Raw genomic sequence first — 15,677 nt, 5'->3', positions numbered from 1 at the left:
CTTTCATACACTTTTGTGCTTTCTCCTTGGTTGCTACCTGTCTGAGAAATACCTGAAAAAGCATACAGTGGGCATGTCTTACACATGCTGAATGTGATATAGGCTTACTACACAGTAAGCCTTCCCTGAGTGTGTCTACACGTGCACCTTGTTGGGAGCAGATCTACTCCTAACAGGAGCAGCCCAGTATAGGGCTCCTGTCTTGCTCTGCCTCCTTGCAGCAGCCAGGGGGAGCTCCAGGCTCCCCAGGGGTGCTAGCCTTGCGGGGGCTGGCAGGGAAGAAAGGGGGATGGTCATAATGCATACAGGGCCAAGAGAGTTCTGCCAGCTGCAGCAGCAGCTGTCTCCTGGCCCCGTGCACATCAGGAGGGGTTCTGATGTGCACAGGGCCAGGAGATAGCTGGTGCTGCAGCTGGCAGAGCTCTCCCAGCCCTGTGTATATCAGGATGCACAACTACTAGTGAGCCCCATGTCTAGCAGGAACTTCCCTACCTGAAAGGGGGCTCACTGGGATCTGTCCTGCTTCTGGGGCAGCTGCTGGCGAGTCCCCTGCCCAGCCGCGGGCTCGCTGGCAGCTGCTCCAGGAATGGAACAGGTCCCACTGAGCCCCCTGCTGAGCAGGGAATCCCCACCCAGCAGGGGGCTTACTCTGGGACAGCTGCTGGTGTGTCCCAAGCTGAGCAGGGAAGCTGAGAGTTCTCCAGTCCCAGCACTGCTTGGTTTCCAGCTCCTGTAGAGAGCTGGGAGCTGCGCAGTACTGGGACTGGGGGGCAGGCAGAGAATTACCCCCATCCCAGTGCTGATTGCTTCCTGGGGGTTGCTGAGCAGTGCCAGGACTAGGAACAAAGAACTCCCCGATCCCGTGTGGCTGACCGGGAACAAATTTGCTTCCAGTCAGCATTTACACAAGTGCTAATGTGTAGTTACTGCTGTGCTGTTAATCTTGTACCTGTATTTACAGGTACTAGCTAATTGCTCAATAGACTAGATTACTACACAGTAAATGCCACACATGTAGATGTTGACACTTTACTGTGCAGTAGATTAGTCTACTTTGCAGTGAAGTATCTTGTGTATACATGCACAGTAGGTGCTACTTCATTTTTTCCTCAGGTAACTCCTTAAAAAAATCACTTCTACCATGATGACTATAGAAACCTTTTTTGCTGGCCACAGTGGTTAGGGTGTGTTTATTACCAGGGACTCCAGTTTTCTCTGATAAACAGTGGCATGCTGTTCCCTGCTTCCCTTCCCCTTGACCTGGCATGGCAGGGAGCAGAGGAGCTGCGCAGAAAACCTTCTTGCTGCTGCTCGCCCCCCTGCTGCCCTGGTGACACGCTTCCTGCACGTGGGGCTGCAGTGAGGGCTATGGCACAGGGTTGTGCCCCTCAAAGCAGCGGCAGGCACTGGAGGCACATCACCCGGGGGGGGCAGCTTGCAGCAGCAAGGAATCCCTACGTGGCTCCACTGTCACCAGCCACACTGGGTTGTGCCTGTCAGGCAGAGGAGACACCAAGGGAGGGAAGCAGGGTGGGAGCTCGAGCCCGCAGCCTGCATCTGCCCCAGGTACAGATCTGGGGGGCTTGGGTCTCCCCTGTTTCCCCAGGAGTGTGTGTGGCAGTGGGGAGCTGGCTCTCCCCCTCCCCACAGATGAGCCATCCACAGCCCTATCCTGCTCCCCTCTGGGGCCCTGCAGCTGCACATTGTGGTCCTGGGCCCCAAGCCTTGCCCAGCTCTCCCCCTACAGGGGCCTCAATTCCCCTCTCCCCCTGCACTTACCTGCTGGAGCTGCTCTGCAGGCTACCTGGGACCATGTGCATGTCTGTGCACCTGGCACCCCCCATCTTTCTGCCTTCCTCCTGCTCCTTCCCAGCTCCCTGCAGGCTGGAACTGTGCAAGCCTGCAGGGAGCTTATTGCAAAATGACAAAATCTGCATGTTTCTCTGGTAAAATGAGAAATCTGCATTTGCCTCTCGGTAAAAGGCAAAATCCGGGGTTTACTCTGTTTTTCCATGGGAAGTGGAAAGCCCGAATCCCTGTTTATTACTGTGCCCCAACCCATTATCCATTTTTTGCCTGTTTCAGTTGCGAGCTCTCTGGAACATGGTGTGTACACGTGCATTCACAGTGACTAACAAAATGGGGCCCACAGTATGATTTGGGCTTTCAGATACTCCAGTAATAAAACTGTTTAATACTCAAATATTAACATATGGATATACCTCAAGGCACTAAAGTCTTTGTAACAAACTGAGTAACATTAAGACTTCACAGTTCTTATTTGTGATAGTTATACTGGGGCACCCTACTGACTGTGCCAGTATTTTTTTGGCATAGGTTTCTATCCATATTTGTATCCAAACTCCTAAAATGGAGAGAGATTGGAACTGGGATTAAACAAGTAAAAATAGCTACCCTAAAAGCTTTGTCACCGATGCAGACAGTATATTAGTATTAAGTTTCTAAATTATTTTAATTGTTCAGAAAAATAAATCCACTGGAAATGCCATAACATAGTCTCTCTTAATCTGCAGTTTCTCTCATAAAGTGAATGCTTCACTACAGTAGAAGGCTAATTAGTACTTAAGCTCTGACGAGAGATTTCATGTGGTACATAAGATTTTTTTTGTTGCTGTTGTTGATAAAATGATATTCTAAAAATAGGGACATTAGGCTTGGTAGAAATTCTTCACCTCTTGTAGGTCATTTGAGTCAAACCCTGCACTTGCAACCAGTTTTCCCAGTGTTCCCAAAATGGCTACTTTGGGCGCGCACACATCACAACTGCAAAGTCCCATAAAAAAGATCAACAACATGCCACAGATAAAGGACAGGGGAGACTAAGGTCCTCAACCAAAGCTTTGCCACTACAGTGGTAAGAAATTAGATAAAAGTGCTTGGGTGATTTGTGGGAGGAGACAATGTATATGTTACAGGGAAAGGTCTGACAGTGTGGCTAGAGAAAAATTCCTTCCTGACTCTAAATTTGGCATTTGGCTTGACCTTGAGCATGCAGATCAGGCAGGCACCTAAGGAATAAGGCACTACATTTCTTTACTTTACCACAACCAAACTGCCTTCTCTAGTTGTGGCCAAAGTACATTGCTTTAGAGCAGGGATAGACACCCCCTGGCACGTGCCAAAGCATGTGATGAGAAGGCATTTTGTTTGGCTGTGTTGCCACAACAAGGATTGGGCCCCCCGTGGCTTCCCTGCCGTCTGCCCCAGCATGCCAACATGGCTTTCAGGTCGAGGTTGCAGGTGTTGTTGACACTGACAAAAAACATTGCCAACCCCTGCTTTAGATGAAGGTTAGGAGGGGGGGAAAGGAAGAACCACAAGAGCCAGAAATGCATCCATGGAGAAGGGAAAAATCCTTCTTCCTGACCCCTAGAGCTGATATTAAAAACCTTAAAGTCATGTTTCCAGACACCTTCCATAGAAAGGATCAAATTTTCTTTCACTTCCTGGAAATACCAAGTACTCAGATCTACATGACATGCTCAGACTACTATGCTAAGAACACCCATTTCCTATCATGCCCTCTTCTCCATAAGCAGTAAAGTTCTTTCTTGAAGCAGTTAGGCTCCTTGCTTCCCTGCTCCCCCGTTCGTTCAAAAGACCTTTCCAGAATTTTACTTCTCTAAAAAACTAAGATTTCTCTAAGACCATGAAGCTTGGTGAAGTAGACATCCAAAGTTGGGGAAGCGAAGGTATGTAATTAACTGAAGGGCCTAAACGTACTATAAACTTTCTAAAGATAGAACACTACTGCTATGAATGAGGAGTGTAAGGAAAGCTATTTCTTGAGTTGAGTTTAACAAAGGTGTGGTGGTGGGTCTGTAAATTAAAGACGTATTATTGCATTTCAGTAATCCTGTTTGTTAAAATGTACAATTGATTTTTATATTGAAAATGGTTTTAGTTTGACTTTGGTTTTGAAGTTGCAGAAAAAAAATTTACTATGTTTTTGATCAATATTGTAAGGAGATAATGACAATGAGGTTTCAATGAGGTTTTTCTTTGTTAACTCACTTTTTTTCTGCAAGCATGTTTATTCAAAAGATTGTTCTTAATTTCGTGTTTGAGTCTGCTTTTGAATATAAAGGATAGATATTTGTCCATATTCAGAACTGTTAGCTCCTGTAGCTACACAACACCATATATAGTGTGCGTCTAACACATCCTTTTAAGGAAAACTTCTTAGAGATTCCCATCCCCTATGGAACTGTACAGGAAAGGCCTTCAATAAAACAGGCTTGAGGCCAGGACATGCAGGGCAATTTGAAACAGATTTTTTCTAAGTGAGATCATGTGAAAATCCTTCTCTTCAAAACCCTTTTGTTTAAAAGTGCTTTTTTACAAGTAGCTCATACTAAACATGATGCATTTAGATATTTACCTACCCATACCTAACTCAATTTCAGGAATATAGATTCTCTTGCATAACCTTTTTTGCAATATGAACTCCGAATGGCTTATTTTGATGCATTGTGAGAGAGCAAGTTAAATACATGATCAGATAATGTGTAGTTAAATTAAAATGCAGTATATAATGTGAAGTGTCCTCAAAGGTCCAATACTCGTCCTGCATAAAATTACTAACTAGTAAATACTGTCGATGGTAAAACTTCCTGTGTATATATGATACAAAATCACCTTTTATATCTCTAGTAGCACAAATTGGATTGAATAGTCTGTGAGATATTAATACACAAGTTTTAGTCATGCTGAAGGAACTTGACAGTAAATTTCCAAAAGGCCATTATGTGGATGAATAAAGTACCATTGTCACATATCTGGTCAAATGCCCCATGTTTGGATTTTTACCAGTTGGCTGTGTTAGGTTCCACATATTGGGCCTAGAGCACTTGTTTAAACTCTGGAAGCTCAGGGGTCCAGCTGCTGTCATGCCTGGAGAGCCCAGGTCAAAATTTTTGTCTATGTAGAACAGTGGCTTTCAACCTTGTTAGACCATAGGCATTCCTCTTTACCTCAAGACACCCCTGGAAAAATGCCAGCTCTTGGCTTTTACTCATTTTTTGACTATGGAAAAGTAACAGAGTAATTCTTTTGTTGCAAACAACTCAGACCACAGAAGGCCAGAATGTTTTTAACACTGTGAATAGTGATTTGAAACTTCTGGGCTTCTCTTGGGTATCATGTAAACTAGGGATGGGCAATTATTTTGGCTGGAGGGCCGCTTAAGAAGTTCTGGTAAGCTGTTGAGGGCTGCAAGGGTAGACCTGCACCTCGACAGATGCTCCACCCCCAGTTTGCCATCTTGGGACTAGAAGTCCCCCCCCTTGCCCCTCAGAAATACTCCTTTTGGGAGGGGAGGGATGCCATCTTGGAACCAGAAAAAAAGGAAGTCAAATGACTGCTATAACTTATCTTAATTTTATTACAAAAAGTATTTTTGTCATGATTTGTGTTTGCATAATATATAGAAATGATCGCATTATAACTCAAAAATAAAGTCTTATTCTTGTATATTGTGTGGGGTGTGGTTGGGGGGTGTCTGTATAGTGGGGTGAGGTTGGGGGTGTGGCTGTGTGTGGGGGCAATAGGGTATGTTGGTGGGGGGGGTGTATATATGTGGGGCCAGGGTGTGGGGTGAAGGGGAGCGGTGGGAACCCCTGACGCTCCTCCCCAATACTCCTCCACATGGCACACAGCCCCTGCTGGCAGCAACAGCATGCAGGGGCACACATGGCGCCAACCAGTGCTGCACATGGGGGTGAGGAGTGTTGCCAGGCTGGCCCACGTGGCTCTATTGCATAGCACTCCCTGTGGCACACGTGCAGCTCCTACCTCGTGTGCCACCGGGGGAAACCCTGCAGGATGGAGGATGGAGCCAGCTGCCTTTGCTGCCCCCTGCTGTTCAGGTCCCAGGAATCTGCAGGGAAACAGGGGGTGGGGCTTCCCTCCACTTCCAGCAAAGTCCTGGGACCTGGGCCAGGGGCAGCGATGAAGGCAGCCAGCTGCATCACGCAGGGTTTCTCCCAGTGGTGCACAAGTGCAGGAGCTATGCATACGCTGTGGGGAGTGCTGCATGATAGAGGCAGGCTGACCTGGCTGTGCTCCTCTCCCCCATGCGCAGCGCTGGCTGAAGCCACATGCCACTGGGCAGCAGTGCCTGTGCGGGCCCTTAGTACCCCCACCTGCTGTGGGTGCTGAGTACTATGGAGGGAAGTGTGTGGGGGGGGGGGTCCCCACACTCCCCACCTTCCCTCACACCCACACTCTACCCAGCTGAGCTCCTGCCACCCCCCAGGCATGGGCTTCGTGTGTCACCAGCACTAGCCCCGTGCTCCACTCTCCTGCCTGGCTGCAGCTCCCCACCCCTGCCGCTTCCCTACGTGGTGCCTGGAGCAAGTGGGACAGTGAGGAAGCAGAGCTGGTCCACTGGTGGCTACAGCCATCATAGCTCTACATAATCATTTTATGTGCATGCAGAAGACATTGTTTGAACATACTCGTCTAACTTTTTGCTGCTATTTTGGAGGGACTTTGCTCTAAAACAAACCTTGCAGTAGTAGTCTACACTAAAAAAAATAAAATAAAATAAAATAAAAGGAAAAGAAGCCGTGATCATCTCCAGGAAATAACAGAAGATGCTAAAATGTCAGTGTGATGTTTTTGTCAGACTGCCTCAGTAGAATCCTTTCTGCAAAAGGGCAACTCAGGGTATGGAATATAAGTAACAAGCAACTATTATTCATCTAAAAACTGAAATCCAGCTCCTTGTTAATGGAACACAGCAAACATAATGATGCAACAACACTGAACATTAAGAACAAAGAGTTGATTTCTTGGATAAAGGAGAAAATTTGGAAAGTTAAGTGTAACCAACCAATTTGGAGTTTGACCAAGAAACCAGGGTTCTTTTTAACCCTAGTGTAGCTTTAAGAAGCTAATGCCTAAGGTCTTTACATTTAATCTGAAGTAAGCATTATTCTGAGCATAGTGTTTACCAATGCCTTGTGTGTGTTTGTTTTATTTTCAAAGACCTAAATTCAGCTGAAGTGTCTTGTACTTCCTTTGAAGTAAAGAACCAAATTAGTGGAAGGCTGCTTTAATTGGTCCCCTCCCCACTGCTCTGTGAGGGAAAGAAGCAGCTGGGGGGGCAGGGAGCCAAACCCCTGCCCCCCCCTGCATGCCTGTGACTGTGCCTGACCACTACTGCCTGTCTTTTGTGCCTGCCCCCCCTGCAGTTTACCTTCTGCTGCACCTCTAGTGGTAGGCAGCAGCAGCAGTGGCCCCAGCTGGGCCAGGTGGGGACTACAGCAAGAGCAGAAGTTAAGGGGGACACAGTTGGCGGAGGAGCAGGGAAGACTGCTGGTTATCCCACACCCACCCCACGGGTTCCCCTGTGCTCTCCCTAGCCACGTGTGCCTTCCTTGCCAAGCAAGCCATTCAGGCTCGCTCCAAGCCTTGGGCCAAAGCCATTGCTGAGCCACTGCTTGCCTCAGGCTGGTACTTGCCCTCTCACCCCCATATTGATGGGAAGGGGGGTAGGGGGACCTAGTTTTGGATTTGAGTAAATATGGTAATAGAACTAACTGAAATTAAAATATTCTTACTGTACCTGCAAACTTACTGCTGTCACAAGTTGGTTTAACATTTCAGTAAGCTTGAATCCAGGGTGCTTAGCTAAGAGTGCTGTGAGTTTAGTGGTTTGACTTCAACATTTCTGCAGCAAGTGTCCTATTTAGTAGCTTTGAATTCAGTAAACCATAGTAAGTTCAGACCTTAATGTCATGTCATTTCTTTAAAATAAAATATTTTTAATTTCAAAAATCATTTTTGATACAGTCTAATTTAAAATTTTATTAAAAAACACTTTTTACCAGCTTTTCTGTTAGCTGTGGAATTCCCAGTACTCCATATAATTCTATCTTTGTGAATTACATAAAGAAGAGAGTCTTTGTAATGGAAAACCATTTTTAAATACAACAATCTTGCTGTAATGCTGTTCAAAAAGTTTGTCCCATAAAGCAGATGTTAATCCATCAATCTTCCAGGCAGTCTATAAAAGGTGACTATTGTCTCAAAAGTCTTTTAATCAATTAATAACATTAATGGAAAATGTTTTTGGAGTTTGTTTACTTTCAATTTAATTTTAAATCATTTAACTTGAGATGGTGTTCATAAGAAAAGGAACAGATCCCCTTTGTGCTGGCTTAATATATGTAGATCCAGCCTTAAAAAATTTAAACTGGCCTGGAATCAAAAAGATGCTAAATCATTAAAGATTGCTTTCTAAGAATGAGGGTGTGGAGCTCTTGGCATCTGTAGGTTAATCTCTGTTGGAGATACCTTGAGAACAGTACAGTCTTTCCTACCTAGTCTAAATGGAATTTATCTGAACGTTGCAGGGGAGATATAAAGGGTAATTAAGAACCAGGGATATACATGCTACACATTGTATCTTGCTGCCTATTTACCCAACAATAAACATAACTTCGAACATGGGTGTCAATCTACGTGGCCACACAGGCCAGATGAATAGCACAGGGCTAGCCCTGTGGGCTGCATTAGGCCCCCAGACACACAGACTTCCTTCACATGGTAGATCCATTCTGGCTGGTCTTGGACAGTGGTGCACATGGCATCTACTCCCAACTGGTCTGGGACCCATGCTGCACACCATCCACATCCTGGAGCAGATGCCATGAATGATGCATCCCAGACTGGCTGGAGCAGGGGCACTGGGCATTGGGTCTGATAAGTTGACTGGGGGGGAGGGTGCTGGATCTGACTTGCGGAGTGAAGGATGGCCCCAGACTGGGCTACTGCAGGCCAGCACCAGGGGAATAGGTAATGGGCTCTGTGGGCTGGATCCAGCCTGCAGGCCAGACCTTTGACATTCCTAACTTAGAAGCTCTTTTTGAGCAACTTTTCCTCAAGAGTGGTTGATTTAAAGAGTTTCCAGGTACCAAATGCAGTTAGTTGTCATGCCATCACATTTGGTAAAAGGAAGGGGGAAAGAGACTGCAGCTCAGAGACCCACGCTCGTAGTAGTAGTAGCAATATGGTGGTTCCACCAAAAGAGAGATGAATGTGGCATTGAGTACATCTGAAGGACTAAAGAGGTCAAAAATGCAATTCTTCTGAATCTGCTACATGTTTAAAAAATGGTGATGAGAGAGAAAAGGGGGTACCACGCTCTAAAGAATAAATGGGTTTAGAGAATTGCTTTTTTGATACCAGGGTACTAAATATATACCAGACTACCAGTATATTCATAGAAATGAACTTTTTGTGTGATATTTATGAAACATAGCTTTTGGCACCTTCAGTGGCATTGATACAAGTACCCAAATGATGTCCAGTTACAGAGTAGTATTATGATGAACTTGTCCGATGCCTGTATTTTAGGAATACTGGAACACTGGTTGCTTGAATATAGTCCTATTTGTTAGTGGGTTAAATTCTCTGGGTAGCTAATAATGCCTGTTTCTAGGAAAAGTTTTGAATGGATTTGATAAACTCCAGTCAACCTACTGGAGGGGACCAGGCAAAGGCTCAGCATTTGAAAGGTTACTTTTGGCAGGGCTGTGGCTCACTTCCTAAACTGACAAGAGAGAGTAAGAGGGGGAATCCAGATTTCTTGTTGCAGCAAAGGTCTTTTTGAACAACTAAAAGCTGAAGCTAATGAACAAGAGGGAAGACCATTGCCAGGAGGAAAAGGGGTTATATAGTGCAGAAGAGTCCTGTTACTGAAGGATACTGTCTGTGACCCGGAGGGCTTTTGCAAGGGATGAGGAAACAAGAAACATTCTTGAATCTAGGAGTTATGCTTTACAGCTCTAATTGAATTTTGTGCTTTTTCTTTGAGTAAAATATGTTTAAGATGTTCCTTTGCAATGTTTTTATGTTCTGTGATAATTAACACAAATAGCCTTTAAGGGTGTCAAACTTACCCCAGGCCCTTAGCCAAATTAGGACCATGGGGGCTCCTCTCAGACTGGATCAATGGATTGGGCAGCAGCTGTGGTGGTTCTGGCTCTAGGAGTAGCAACCTGGGTTGGGGATCAGGTGGCAGCAGAGCAAGCAAGCCCTCACTTGCTACCTTGTTACTCATGGCCAAATTCGCCAGGGTCCAGGGACCCTGAATTCTGTGACTGGCTGTGCCCTGCAGCATGTGGTGGCCCATTGGACTACCAGCAGGCCAGATAGTGGTCTCAGAATTTGGCCCACAGAGCTATTCTGTGTCAGAGAGTTAGAACTGTAAACCCATGAAGGAGGAACACTTGGAAGGCAGATCCTCAGCTGTTGGATTCTTGGGGGCCAGCCCAAACTCTGCAGTGTATGAAGCAGCACTAACGTGTGACTTTTTACATGAGGAGAGTGTGTGAGAGTCTAAATTTACTAATCTACACACTACTTCTCTTGGGACCTAGACACTACAGGCTCTTGGGAACCTGGTGTTTGACTGCAAGGGACAAATATATATATATATATATATATATATATATATATATATATATATAAAAAATCGTTTGTTAGTATATATAGTTTATTAGAGGCTTTTGTAAAGAACTAGAATATTACTCGTAGACTGAAAATAAAGGGGAAACCTTTTAATTTGGCCAGGAAAGGACAGTGAACATGAAGTACAAAAGCCTTTAAAAAGATTAATTTTTTTAACTTCTTGCAACATCTGTTGCAAAGATGTCTGCCAGCTGTTCATTAGAAAAAGCTGGAGCATAGATGACTTGAGGCAGAATGGAGAACTTGCCTTCAGGTCAGGACTGGAATGATGTTTCTAGTTTTACAGGGCATACAAGTGACGCAAAGTTTCAGGGACAGTCCATTCACTTCCAGTGTAAAAGGCAAACACTCAAGTTAGACCAGGAGTAAAAAAAACATGGAGGAGATATGGGTGATGACAAGGATTTATTTCTTTATAAATGCTTTTGGATGAATTGTGAATGAAATAGCAGGCAACTGAGGAAAAAATGGAATAATTTCCCTTACTTTATTGGGAAGGCCCTTACCCATTCACCAGTATATGGCTATGGGGCCTCTAGTTGTATAATAACTATGGAAATAATGTGAAACACATTTGCAGCAAGGCTTGTTTAAACTGACCCCAAAACATGCTGGAGGTTTAGGAGGTTCAGATTAGTTTTGGTAATTCCTTTCCCTCCCCTCCTTTCTTTTGAAGTTACAACCCAAATTAACTTTTACATAAGCTTGAGGGAGGGGAGGGGAGGGCAGCTGGGGAGTTTCCAGTGATGAGATCTGTAAATTGATGAGATTTCAAGCAGCCTTATGAGCTCTGCTTACCTGGCTTGTTTTGTTTTTTATACAAATAAAAATCATACCACTGATGTCAAGCATATGAAGTGGATGATATCTTTGAACATTTTGTTATGTAAGGGGGTAATCTAGCATTAGACTTATTCAGCATGTTTTCTGCCAGCACATTGAACATTATAGCTTATAACTGCAAGAAAATGTTCTTTGAAACGGACAGTGGTTCACATCATGGTTGCTCTTATTTCTTCAAGTACCATTTTTGCTTGGTCAAAATGGAGGTATTTTAAATTACGTTTTCTTTTCTCCCCTTCATTTTGCATTTACAGCTTCTCCTATAGGAATTTTAGGCCAGATGAAAGTTTACTTATTGGAAGCCAAAATAAACTGACAAAACCACCCCTGATTGAGCTTTTTTGGGTATCTTTTCAGTCCTTCCCAACCCCGACCTGATCAAAATGAACTCAGATCTTAATGGTTTGAGAAGGAAACTGTAACAGTGGAAACTAAAACTCTCTAGACAGTGTGATCTGCCAGTATAACTACAGTGTATCTGAAGACTTTTCTGACTTAAAAAAAGGCAGTACACAGGAAAGTGTTACTTGTTTCTCTCCATTTTTTTTAGGTTGACAGCTTAAGACACACTTTTATCCTATAACATTTAAATCATTTATGTTTTAAAATAAGAAAATCTGCGTCAGAAGTAAAGAGTAAAGCAATGACATGAATTATGGATTAGGAAAAGAGTTGCTACTTGCTTGACAACAGGTGTTTTTAAGTTTCTGTGATAGTATCTGCATGTTTCTTCACTCTGGCAACATGCTAAACTCTTGCATGTGGCCTGTGAAGATGCATACTGAAATGGTCTCTGTTGAAGTGATAACTAAAGCAGGTGGAGCTACTGTAAGTGAAATCAGAGTCTGAATGTCAAATTCTGCTGTTCAGATTGACAATCGTGTTTTTACTACATTGCAACCCCTTTTTCAATCTTCTTATGAAGTGTATTTTGGGGCTGGTAGTTCCTAGTTTCTGTTTATTATAACATTGCTTGTGACTTCTCAGAGAGAAGCTTTTGTGAACCCATTTGTCCCCCTCAGATCCACTATTTCCACTCTTTCTGATAAGTTGGAACTGAGCTTTTTGCAGCTGCAGTCAACAGCTTTAATATCTAACAGCCTTGTATACCAGGCAAGAAAGTTCCTGATCTTGTTCCTCCCCCTTGTTTTGTTGTCAATGGAGAAAGGGAAGGTAGAGGGACCCAGCAGAGACCAGAGCAAACCAGATGCCTGCCTGCTTGACTGGTAGAGGCTGAGGCTGTGTCCTGAGCATAGTCTCCAGTTTAAAGACAAATATACATTAGAAACAAGCAAGCTTGGCTTAATTTCTGAGTCAGAATTAGAAAGTAAATCCAGTTTTCCATGAAGGAAAAATTTTGGTCCACAAAACAACTTCCTAAACTTAACTGGACAGATTTTTATTTTTATTTGTATGTAGTACCATAAGGCTAGTGGTGTGTGAACAGAATATTAGCATACAATCTGGATTGAATTATATGCTCCCATATTCCAGACCATTCTCCGCCTCTCCTTTCAATCTCTCTTTTTTTTCCCTTAGGGAAAAAACACCCTTTTTTAATGTCATTTTAAGCAAGTGTATGCACCCTGCCAAATTTTCCCAATAAGGGATATTCACATATGAAAATTAATACTGTATTTAATTCTTGATTTTTATTATTTCATCAGAAATATGCAAGGAGGCTTATGCATAAGCTTTTTTTGCACTGAGGAAAAGCTCTAGCCATGTCTCTGCTCTAAGTTGTACAGCTGGTTTCCTTTTTAAGGACAGAAGATGCAATGAAATGACAACATACTATTTTTCCGCTCATATTTATAGGAGAGACCATGTCTACATGGGAAGTTTTAAATTTACCATGCCTGAGAGCTGTGCCCTCAAGCATGTTCAGCCCCTTCATGCAAGTTGCCTCATAAACCAAAAGAAATACAGCTGCATTGCTATGGCAGTGCAGCTAAGCTAATTGTTACTGCCTGGTGACACTCGGTTAGCTTTTTGCTCCCTCTCCTCCTATGCTAATTCACCTGTGCTCAGTGCTTGCATGGATGCTGTTACATTATTTCCAGCCCAGGCAGAGTAGTGTGGTATGCTGCTCCCAAGCACAGTAAATTTACCATGTAGATGTGGGTATACATACAACTGTATGTATCTTGAATTTGTTAATGTTTAAAATAACTGCTGGATACCTGTATCAGGAGACTTGAATTCATGCTCACAGAGTAAGTTCCTTAGGTAAAGATTACAATATTTATATCATCCTGTCTTCAAATACAAGAGAGGCTACAGCACACTGAAAAGGTTGTAGATGTGCTTTTGATGTTGCCTTTGCGTTGTCCTTCTTGTGTAAGACTGTCATAGTGTACTGGTTAGGAGTTTTAAGTTGCAATCCTGGTGCTCAGGCTTACTGTGGCATTCCCATGGGCAAGTTACTTTAACCTGACTGCTCCTTAAAGCCATCTCAAAGGGGAGTTTTAAGACTTAATCACTCATAGGTTTTTAATGTGGTGAGATGATATGAAGCATCCCAGGTGATTGATTAAAAGTGCCATCATCATACTGTTTTCTTTCACTTACCACACTCTCACTGTTCTTGGTACTGATATTTTTGGGTTGTGCCTACCTTCTGGTGGCTGTCTGAAAGTTGGAGCAAAATTCTTTAGAGGTACATATCGTATTGGCACTGATAAAAGGAAAATTGATGTTATTGGCAGTCAGCATTTTTTTTTTGGCTGATGTGGCTGATAATGTCGCCAATAAATGCCATGTGCATGTTTAGCCACAGCATGCATGCGGCCAGCTTGACAGCTTGGAGAGCAGCGTCTAGCTGGTAAGTGTGTTGGGGGTGGGGAAGGAATGGGGGGGACAACTGAGGCCCCTGCAGTGAGGGAAGGAGTGAGGCTGAGGCTGGGTGTGGGACGGCACTGTGAGTGGAGGGGGGCAGCTCCCACTGCTGCATGCATCCCTGGCGCCACACTGCCCCTACCCTGCACACGGATTGGGGGGGCACATGCCCCCATGGCTCCCCCAGGGGTGTGTGCAGTGGTGGGAGTTACCCCCCCTTCCCCATGCCCCCTGGATTTGCTGCTCATGGCTCTGTCCTGGAACCAGCCCCAGCCCCACACCCTCCCTCACCACAGTGGCCTCGATCTGCCCCTTCCCCCCACCAAGAGACTTACCAGCCGGACACTGCTCTCCCAAGCTGCCGGGCTGCATATTGACAATTGGATCAGTATCAGCTGATATGGCTTGTTAATAATCGGCCATCAGTATTGGCCCAAAAAATCTTCATTGGTGCACCCCTAAAATTCTTCTGGTTGTGTTAACTTAAAAATTCCATTTCTTTAAAATTGTTGTGGTACTTCTCCCCCTCCCCCCCATAATGGCAGCTGAACTTCTTAAACTTCAAATTTGGCATATGTAGTCCTTAAAGTGTATGCTCTGAAAAGCTGTACAATAAAGAACAATTGAAAGTCCATTTGTGATCATGGACAGTATGAAGTTTTGCTATGTTTTTAAATTAGGATAGTAACCCTGAGTGTTCTTTACTGTCAGATTTATCCAAAGCCAAGACCACTTTAAATTTTTAAAAGGACCCCCCCCCCCTTATAATTATTCTGTACATGAAAAATTATAAATTTATTACAATTCTCCATATATAGAATCTAATGATTGGAGATCTCAAGTGCAGACCCCAGCCAGTTGCCCTGCCCCTGCCAGCCACTCCCTCCCCTACACTCTCCCCATCCCTGTGTGGTGGCTCTGGCTGCAGCCCAGCCAGAGTAGCAGGAGCTCCTCTCATGCTGTGTGATCTCCCCTGCAGTTCCCCCTCAAACTGCACAGTTTCCCCTGTGCTTTCCCTGCTGTACACCCCCTCCCCCATGCTTCCCAGGGGCTCTGACCACATGGTCTCTCCTGTACTGCAGGGGTTTTCAACCTTTTTTAGTAAGTGGCCCCCTGGTGGCTGGAGGCGGGGGGGTGTGGCGTGCGGCCAGAGCATTGGCAGCGCGAGGGGGTGAGAAGCAGCGGCAGCTGCTGTGTGCACGCTTTCCCCCTCCCCGCCACCCCCACCCTAGCTGGCACTGCTGCCCTCACACCCCTCTCTCCCCTGCCCCGTCCCTGCTCCTGGGAGGCAGAGGCGCAGGGTGGTGGCGCTCCATTCCTGCCTGCCTGCGTGTACCCCCAGCTGACAACCCCTGCTGTACCACGTTTTCCCTTGTACTTCCCCCATTGCATAAGCCATTCCAGCCTGGGGCAGTCACCAGGGCCAGAGCCACAGCAGCTGCCTACCCCAGGGTGGTACTTGAATTTAAGACAAAGAGGTATTTTCCACCTTTGGG

Source organism: Alligator sinensis, unplaced genomic scaffold (assembly GCF_000455745.1).
Source record: "Alligator sinensis unplaced genomic scaffold, ASM45574v1 scaffold199_1, whole genome shotgun sequence".
In the NCBI taxonomy this organism is placed as follows: domain Eukaryota; kingdom Metazoa; phylum Chordata; order Crocodylia; family Alligatoridae; genus Alligator; species Alligator sinensis.
This window is presented reverse-complemented; position numbering follows the sequence as displayed.